The sequence below is a fragment of the Eptesicus fuscus genome, chromosome 1, assembly GCF_027574615.1.
Source record: "Eptesicus fuscus isolate TK198812 chromosome 1, DD_ASM_mEF_20220401, whole genome shotgun sequence".
NCBI lineage: Eukaryota > Metazoa > Chordata > Mammalia > Chiroptera > Vespertilionidae > Eptesicus > Eptesicus fuscus.
In genome coordinates, this window is record NC_072473.1 from 41,145,745 (window position 1) to 41,154,438 (window position 8,694).

General features: G+C 39.9%; 1 pseudogene; it reads right to left on the reverse strand.

The window, feature by feature from the left end:
• Window positions 1-2,160: 2,160 nt before the first annotated feature.
• Window positions 2,161-5,917, reverse strand: LOC103302533 (NADH dehydrogenase [ubiquinone] flavoprotein 2, mitochondrial-like; annotated as a pseudogene).
• Between the last annotated feature and the right edge of the window lie 2,777 nt (window positions 5,918-8,694).

Consider the following 8,694-nt stretch of genomic DNA (forward strand, 5'->3'; position numbering starts at 1 on the left):
AGCAAAGAGTTAAGTTCAGGTCAAAACTATGCGCACTCGTTTTTAAACTGTCCTTTTCCCTTCACATGTGCACAGAAATCCCAGATGCACTTATGAATTTGTAAAAGCTTTAAGTCATTAGCTGGAAAATAAATAAAGATGGCGAAGATGAGGCCTTTCAAAGTGGCTTTCTTGGGGAGTGGCGTCCATATTGGATCGCCACGTGTCTCCCTTCCCCCACCTCCTTCTTAGGGGGAAGATTCAGTAATGGTCTGGCATCTGTTTTTATTTTCTGATCTTCCGGGGAGAATTTATCATCTAAGGGGGTCTTTTTAAACCTTTAGGGATTTTCTCTGGGTCAAAAGTCTACTCTTTTCCATCGCTTTGAATCGATGGTGCCCACTAGTGGAAACCAGGGACATGTTTCATGCCTTTCTTTTTACCCTTACTCCTTGCGTCCTGAGGGACTCCTTGAGCCCACCGAGGAATTCCTTGTGAGAACAGAGAGGTGCCCATGTTGATGTGGGAGCTTCTCAATTTTTTGCCTCCTCCGCGTAAGCCTCTGGGACGTATAAATCCCGTGCCAGGTCAGCCCTGAGTTTCCGATGCCTAGGACAGTTGTCTCGTCAACGATCTCTGTTTGCCCAAAGGCCCCTGCTCACGTATCATAGGTCGGGATGTATAAGCCCCATGCCAGGTTAGCGACCACTAAGACAAAATGAGCTCAGGGTTTGCGAGAGACGTGACGAGGAACCAACCAGAGACAAATTACTCCTCAGGGTGATTCAGAGTTCTCGCTCAGCCAGATCGCGGTACCCTTAACCCTTCCCGGATCGGCGAGATGAGTGCTTATTAGCGGACTGGAGGTTGAATCGAGAAGCTCAAAGTGTAGGAAATCCGTCAAAGGGCACAAAAACTCATTCTCACAAGGAATTCACTCTTAAATCTTGTCTGAAAAAAATCATCTGCAAAACTCAACTGCAATCAGATCATACTCATGGACGGGCAGCTCCGCGGCGATCAAGGGACAGAGTCTTCACTCGCGGCGTTCCGCGGCGACTCAAGAGGCGAGTCTTCACTCACAGGAGTTCCGCGGCGACTCAAGAGGCGAGTCTTCACTCACGGGAGTTCCGCGGCGACTCAAGAGGCGAGTCTTCACTCACGGGAGTTCCGCGGCGACTCAAGAGGCGAGTCTTCACTCACGGGCGTTCCGCGGCGACTCAAGAGGCGAGTCTTCACTCACGGGAGTTCCGTGGCGACTCAAGGGTGTCCGGCCGGACCGATGTGCAGATGTTCCCCGGAGAGCCGACTCTCGTGCCCCACGTCTGGGCGCCATTATTTCCCCGACCTGCGGGGTCTTCTAGCGGGGGTACCGAGGCGGCGCACCTAAGAGAATGAGAAACAGACAAGGGACGCAAAGAATGGAGGCAAGACAAAAGGGATTCTGATCAAGCCTCAAAATTTTATTTTTACAGCGTTCCTTATATGTGATTTCTAGAAGGGTGGATGCCTAGGAGGGGTGGGGGCTGACCTAGATAATCGGCTAAAGTCTTAACTATAGATAAAGGGTGTGGCAGTTGAAGGGCGGCTACAGAAGAAATGCTTTGTCCTCAGGCAAGAGGAAGTGGGCCTAGTTACAGTAACTTACTGAAGGTCAGAGTTAATCCTTTGACTGACTCTTGGTTCCTGACACTAGTATGCTGTCAGAGGGTTGCAAGATTTATTGGGATGATCACCTAATAAGTTATATAATGTCTAACCATGGGGTGTACACCTAAAACTAATACAATATTGTATGGCAACTGCAATTGAAAAATAAAGAAACATCTTAGATATAACAGTCTATTTCATACTGACAACAACCACATCAATGGCATATAAAATCTCTACCTTTTTATTTCCACTTTTTATGTCTTTGAGGTCAAAATTTACCTATTTTGCATTGTATATTTATTACCAAATTATGGTAGCTATAGTTATTTCACTCTTCTTTTAATTTAACCTTTATACTAAAGTTAAGTGATTAACACTCCACAATATTACAGTATTAGAATATTATGGATTTGACTATATACATACATTTAGCAGTGTGCTTTTTTTTCTAATTTCTATCAATTTCAGCTTGAAGCTCTTCTTTTTTTGTAGATAGTAGATTCATATTTTATTTCTCCTGTGACATATTTATAGTTCAATATAAAACGAAGGCCACTTGCACACCATAGTCAGGTCTTTTGATGGTTCAGTCAAAATAATGATACCCACAGCTGGCTCACAAGAGAAGTGCCTATTCCTTGGCCCAGGTTTTGGTATTTTGTCACCTTTCATGTCATCAAAAATTTCTTCAGTATCCTTAGGTGTGGGATCTTCCACTTGAAAGCAAGTCGCAGACATCATGAAACTTAACCCCTAATACTCCATCAGGCCATCTCATAGTAGTTGTCCTTTATTTGAGCCACTGGTGCATTTACACAGGTCCCTAAACATTCCAATTCTATAAGAGTGAAAAGTTTGTCAGTTGTGGTCTCCCCAACCTTTATTTCAAGATTTTTCTGAATTGCCTCCACTATGCTGTCAGAGATTCAAAATATGCAAGGACAGATGCAAGGTACAGTAGTGCAGACCAGAATGTGACACTTTCCAACTGGCTTTCAATGTGTAAATTTTATAAAAAGTTGTTACTTCATAGACTCTCGTTGGAGTACCTGTAAAACATCTGTAAACCTATTCATATCAGTGATGGGCAGGCATCCATTTTGTCTTTGAGCTAAATCCAGGACTGGAAACAGAGTTGTTGATTTATTCCCTTCTGTATAGTCTTTTACAGTTGCCTCTCTTCTTATAATATTCTGGTATGAAATGAAATGGGGTATCTATTGTTCTCAGGAGTATCTCTGTGCACAAATAAGGCTTCTCCAGCTCAATTTTGTACAGCTGTCTTATCCAAATTCATTACATGTCATCTACACTGAACAGTGAGGCCAGCCGCCTGGGCCAGAGCACAGCACAAATGATGTTTCAGAATTTCTCATAAAGTAGGTCAACTGATGATTAACTCCTTCAGTGTTGTTTGTCTCTGGAAAAGTTTTTATCTGTCCTTCATTTCTATAGGTCATATTTTTCAGGTAAAGTGCTTTTGCTGGAAGTTTTATTTTTTTTAATATTTTGAGTATCCTATATAATAAAAGCCTAATATGCTAAATGTCCAGTCAACCAGTTGGCCGATCAACTAATCAAAGCATAATATGCTAATGATATGCTAAGGCCGCTAAGGCTGCTCAACCGCTCACTATGACATGCACTGATCACCAGGGGGCAGACAGTTGACCAGTCAACTAGTCACTATGATGTGCACTGACCACCAGGGGGCAAACGCTCTGACCAGTAAGTTAGCTTGCTGCTGGGATCCAGTCAAAGACTGAGTGAGATGGGCCAGACATGCCCTGGAGTCCTCCCACAGTCCCCCCCTGGCTGGCCAACCTCCCGTGTCCCTCCCCAGCCCCAATCGTGCACCAGTGGGGTCCCTTGGCTTGGCCTGCAACCTCTCATAATCTGGGACCCCCTGGGGGATATCAGAGAGCCGGTTTCAGCCCGATCCCGCAGGTCAGGCCAAGGCACCCCACTGGTGCACAAATTTGTGCACTGGGCCTCTAGTATCATATAACTCTCTCCTGGCCTGTATGTTTTTGCTGAGAAATTAGCTGATAGCTTTATGAAAGTTCCCTTGTAAGTTACAAGTTTTTACTTCCCCTACTACCTTAAAATTTCATTTTTATTTGATTTTTAAAAATTTTATTTTAAATGAATATTTACATTCAATATTATGCTGTATTATTTTTAGATATATAGCATAGTGGTTCGAAAATCATATAATTTACAAAGGATTTACATCAATATTTCAATTTTGTTTATTTATTTTATTCTTGAGATTCTACATATAAGTGAAATCATAAGGTGTTTGACTTTCTCTTACTGACTTACTTCACTTATCATAATAATTCCAGGTCCATCCATGCTGTCACCAAAGGTAAGATTTTATTTTGTTATGGCTGAGTAATTTTCCACTATATATATGTACCACAGCTTTTTATCCACTTGTGTATTGATGGGCACTTAGGCAGAATCCATATCTTAGTTATTGTAAACAACACAGCAATAAACATAAGGATTCATATATATTTTTTGAATTAATGGTTTGGGTTCCTACATATATACATCCAGAATTTTAATCACTGGTGCATAAGCCAGTTCCATTTTTAATTTTTGAGGAACCTCCATATTTTTTTCATAGTGGCTGCACCAATCTGCATTACCAACAAGAATGCATAAGGGTTCCCATTTCTCCACATCCTTGCCAACATCTGTTGTTTGTTGATTTCTTGATGGTAGCCATTCTGATAGGTGTGAGGTGATATCTCATTGTGGCTTTATTTCACATTTCTCTGATGATTAATGACATTGAATACCTTTTCATATGTCTATTATGTATGTCCTCTTTGGAGAAGTGTCTATTCAGGTCCTCTGCCCATTTTAAAATTTGATTGTTTGTTTTCTTTGGGGTTAAGTTGCATGAGTTCTTTTTAAATTTTAACTATTAACCCCTAATCAGATATATCATTGGCAAATATCCTATTCCATCCAGTATGTTGCCTTTTCATTTTGTTGATGGTTTTATTTGCTGTGCAAAACCTTTTTAGTTTGAACGTCTATACTACTTTCAATAATAAAGATAAATGTAAAAAACTTTTTCATTTGATGTAGCCCCATTGTGTAACTTTTCTGCCCCCCCCCCCTTGTCTAGGGAGATGTATCAGAAAAAAATATTGCTATGTGAATGTTAGAGATTTTACAGTCTATGTCTCCTGCTAGAATTTTTATGGTTTCAGGTTTTACATTTAAATCTTCTTTCTATTTTGAGTTTATTCTTATGCATGATGTAAGACTTGTCTTGTTTTATTTTTTGCATGTATCTGTCAAATTTTCCCATCACTATTTATTGAATAGACTGTCTTTACCTATTGTAGATTTTCTCCTCTTTTGTCAAATATTAACTACCATATAGGCATGGGTTTATCTCTGGGTTCTTTATTCTGTTCCATTCATGTATATGTCTGCTTTTATGCCAGTGTCATACTGTTTTGATTAGGATAGCCTTGTAGTATAGTTTGGTATCAGGTAGTGTGATACATCCAACTCTGTTCTTCTTTCTTAAGATTGCTGTGGTATTTTTTGTTAATTTTTAATAGTTTTATTATAATTTGTCTTGGAGAGGATCTCATTAAATTGATTTTGTTTGAATACCTATGATCCCCATTAACCTGGATAACCAAATTTCTCCGCATATTTTGGAAAATATTTTTTAAATAAGTTTTCTGGGAAAAAATTCAATGGTGGCAGTGTCATTGGATGCTACACAGACACAGGACTAAACTGTAATTATAACTGAAATTTTTTAAAAAATCCTGAATAACCAGCTAAAAACTAGCTGGAGAGAACCTGATAAACAAGAATAGAAAATGGAGACTGCATAGAAACTGGTAGAAAGGGTGCAGGCTCAAAAAGGCTGACTGGGCTCCCAGACAGCAGCTAAAGTTACAGAGAGATATCTCAGTTGTTGGGGGAAGACACTGAGAACTCTGGGGTCTAAACCCCAAGCTGAGCTCCCCAGCCAAGAGAAAAACATCTGAGAAAGGTGCTCACATAACATCTGGCTGTGAAAAGCAGCAGTGTTGCTGTCTGCCAGGGAAAAATGGCTGGAAATGCAGGCACCCTCTTAAAGTGCCAACACACAAAAGCTCGTGAGCAGCCACTCACCTTGGGCTCTAGCATAGGGAGAGCAGAATGGAATGGGCCTGTGTGAGCAGAAGCCAGGGTTGAAGGATCTGGGGTTAAAGCTTGGAGGGCAGACACCCTGGTTTCCTGTGCTGAGTCTTTCCTTCATACTGCAAAGGAAATCATTTTCAGGCAGACCTTTGATATCTAGGTGGTTTTTGTCTGGGGGAAGGCAGTTGCTCCATCCTATAGGAAAACCCTTTCCCCAATCCTGTGGAATTTCTGAGGCCCATTAAAGACTGAGAATAACAATTTGGCTCCAGGCAGAACCGATTGCCTCATCCTGTTGGAAAACTTTGCACCCCACCTGTGGATGATTGTTTGAGGCTACTCAAGACTAAATACAATCAGTCTTCAGGAAGAAACAGGTCTCTAGAGGCTTTGAGTCTTTGCCTGACCTAATTAACTAGAATTAATGTTTGACACTGTCCTGCCCTAGAGATTGGGAGGCATAGCAGATCTACCAACTCCATAGCCACAAACACAAACAGGCAGCCAAAATGGGGAGATGAAAGAATAAACAACACAAAAACCCAAACAAAAGAACAAAAGAATTGTCCAGAAGAAGAGCTAAATAAAATGGAGATACGAAATTTATCAGAAATAGAGTGGAGCATAATGATGACAGAGATGCTCAAGAGCATGAGAAAAGATGTAGTAATTATGAAGAATGACATAGTACTAATAAAGAACACAATAGAAGGAATATACAGCAGATTAGGGGAAGCCAATAATTGAATCAGTGGATTAGAATACAGGGTAGAAAAAAATCACTCAGTCAGAGAACTAAAAAGAAAAGCAATTAAAAAACAAGAGGTCAGCTTAAGGGATCTGTGGGGCAACATGAAACATAACAATATTTTCAAAATAGGTGTACCAGAAGAAGAAAGCAAGCAGGGGATAGAGAACAAAATTGTAGAAAAGTTTCCTAATCTGGTGAAGGAAAAAGTCACACAAATACAGGAGGCACAGAGAGTCCCAAGCAAGAAAAACCCAAACAGGCCCTCACCCAGACACATCATAATTAAAAGGCCAGAAATTAAAGACAAGGAGAGAATCTTGAAGGCAGCAAGAGAAAATTAATTTGTTACCTACAAAGGAACTCCAATAAAGCTGTCATCTGATTTCTCATCAGAAACTCTACAGGTCAGAAAGGAATGGCATGAAGTATTCAAGGTAATGAAAAGCAAGGATCTGAAGCCAAGATTGCTATATCCAGCAAGGCTAGCATTCAAAACAGATGGTGAAGTAAAAATCTACTCAGACAAAAAAGAGCTAAAGCATATTTCACAGACCTAAAACAAACTCTTCCGAAATTTAAATGGAATAAAAAAGACCTCAAATAGCTTCAGCAATCTTGAGAAAAAAAGGACAAAGTTGGAGGTATCAAAACACCAAACATCACGTTATATTACAAAGCCACTTCTCAAAACAGCATGGTACTGGAAAAAGAACAGACAAATAGACCAATGGAATATATGTACCACAGCTTTTTATCCACTCGTGTATTGATGGGCACTTAGGCAGAATCCATATCTTAGCTACTGTAAACAACACAGCAATAAAATAAAATAGAGAACCCAGTAATCGACCTAAACCATTAGGCTCAATCAATATTTGACAAAGTAGGCAAGAGCATACAATGGAGTCAAGACAGTCTCTTCAATAAATGGTGATGGAAAAATTGGACAGATACATGCAAAAAAATGAAACTTGAACACCAACTTACATCATACACAAAAATAAACGCAAAATGGATAAAGGACTTAAATGTAAGACAGGAAACCATAAAAATCTTAGAAGAATCCATACACAGCAAAATATTAGATATAGCTCATAGCAATATGTTTACTGACACATCTCCTAGGATAATGGAAATTAAGGAAAAATAAACAAATGGGGATAACTTAAAATAAAAAGATTCTGCACAGCAAAAGAAACTTTCAACAAAATAACAAAAAGCCCACTGCATGGTAAAACAAATTTGCCAATGTGACATCTCATAAGGGTTTAATCTCCAAAATTTAAAGGAAACTCATACAACTTAACAAAAAGAAAATAAATGTAATAAAAAAAATGGGCGAAGGATCTAAATAGACACTTTTCTAAAAAGGACATACAGAAGGCCCAGAGGCATATGAAAAAAATGCTCAAAATCAATAATTTGAGAGATGGAAATCGAAACAAGAATGAAATACCACTTTACACCAGTCAGAATGGCTATCATCAACAAATCAACAAACAACAAGTGCTGGTGAGGATGTGGAGAAAAGGGAACCCTGGTACACTGCTGGTGGGAATGAAGACTGATGCAGCCACTGTGGAAAATAGTATGGAGTTTCCTCAAAAAATTAAAAATGGAACTCCCTTTTGACCCAGTAATCCCACTTCTAGGAATTACTAGCCTGACAGGCTTGGGGAAGGCCTGCATGGCAGTCCTGTGGACCCAGAGACCTAAAGTAACAACAAAAGATGGTCTGAAATTAAACTTTGACTGAAAGCAGTTGTGGTGGGTAGTCACCTCCTAGGCTGGTATCTTCACTGACAAGGTCAACATTTACCTTAACTGAGCCTATCTGACTTTTTTTAAAAAAATATATTTTATTGATTTTTTACAGAGAAGAAGAGAGAGGGATAGAGAGTTAGAAATATTGATGAGAGAGAAACATCAATCAGCTGCCTCTTGCACACCCCCTACTGGGGATGTGCCCGCAACCAAGGTACATGCCCTTGACTGGAATCGAACCTGGGACCCTTGAGTCCGCAGGCTGACACTCTATCCACTGAGCCAAACCGATTTCAGCAAGCCTATCTGTCTTTTTGCATTTATAATAACATAACCTTTGAAATGTCTCTATAACTTGTAAGTTCCCTTTTTCTGGTCCC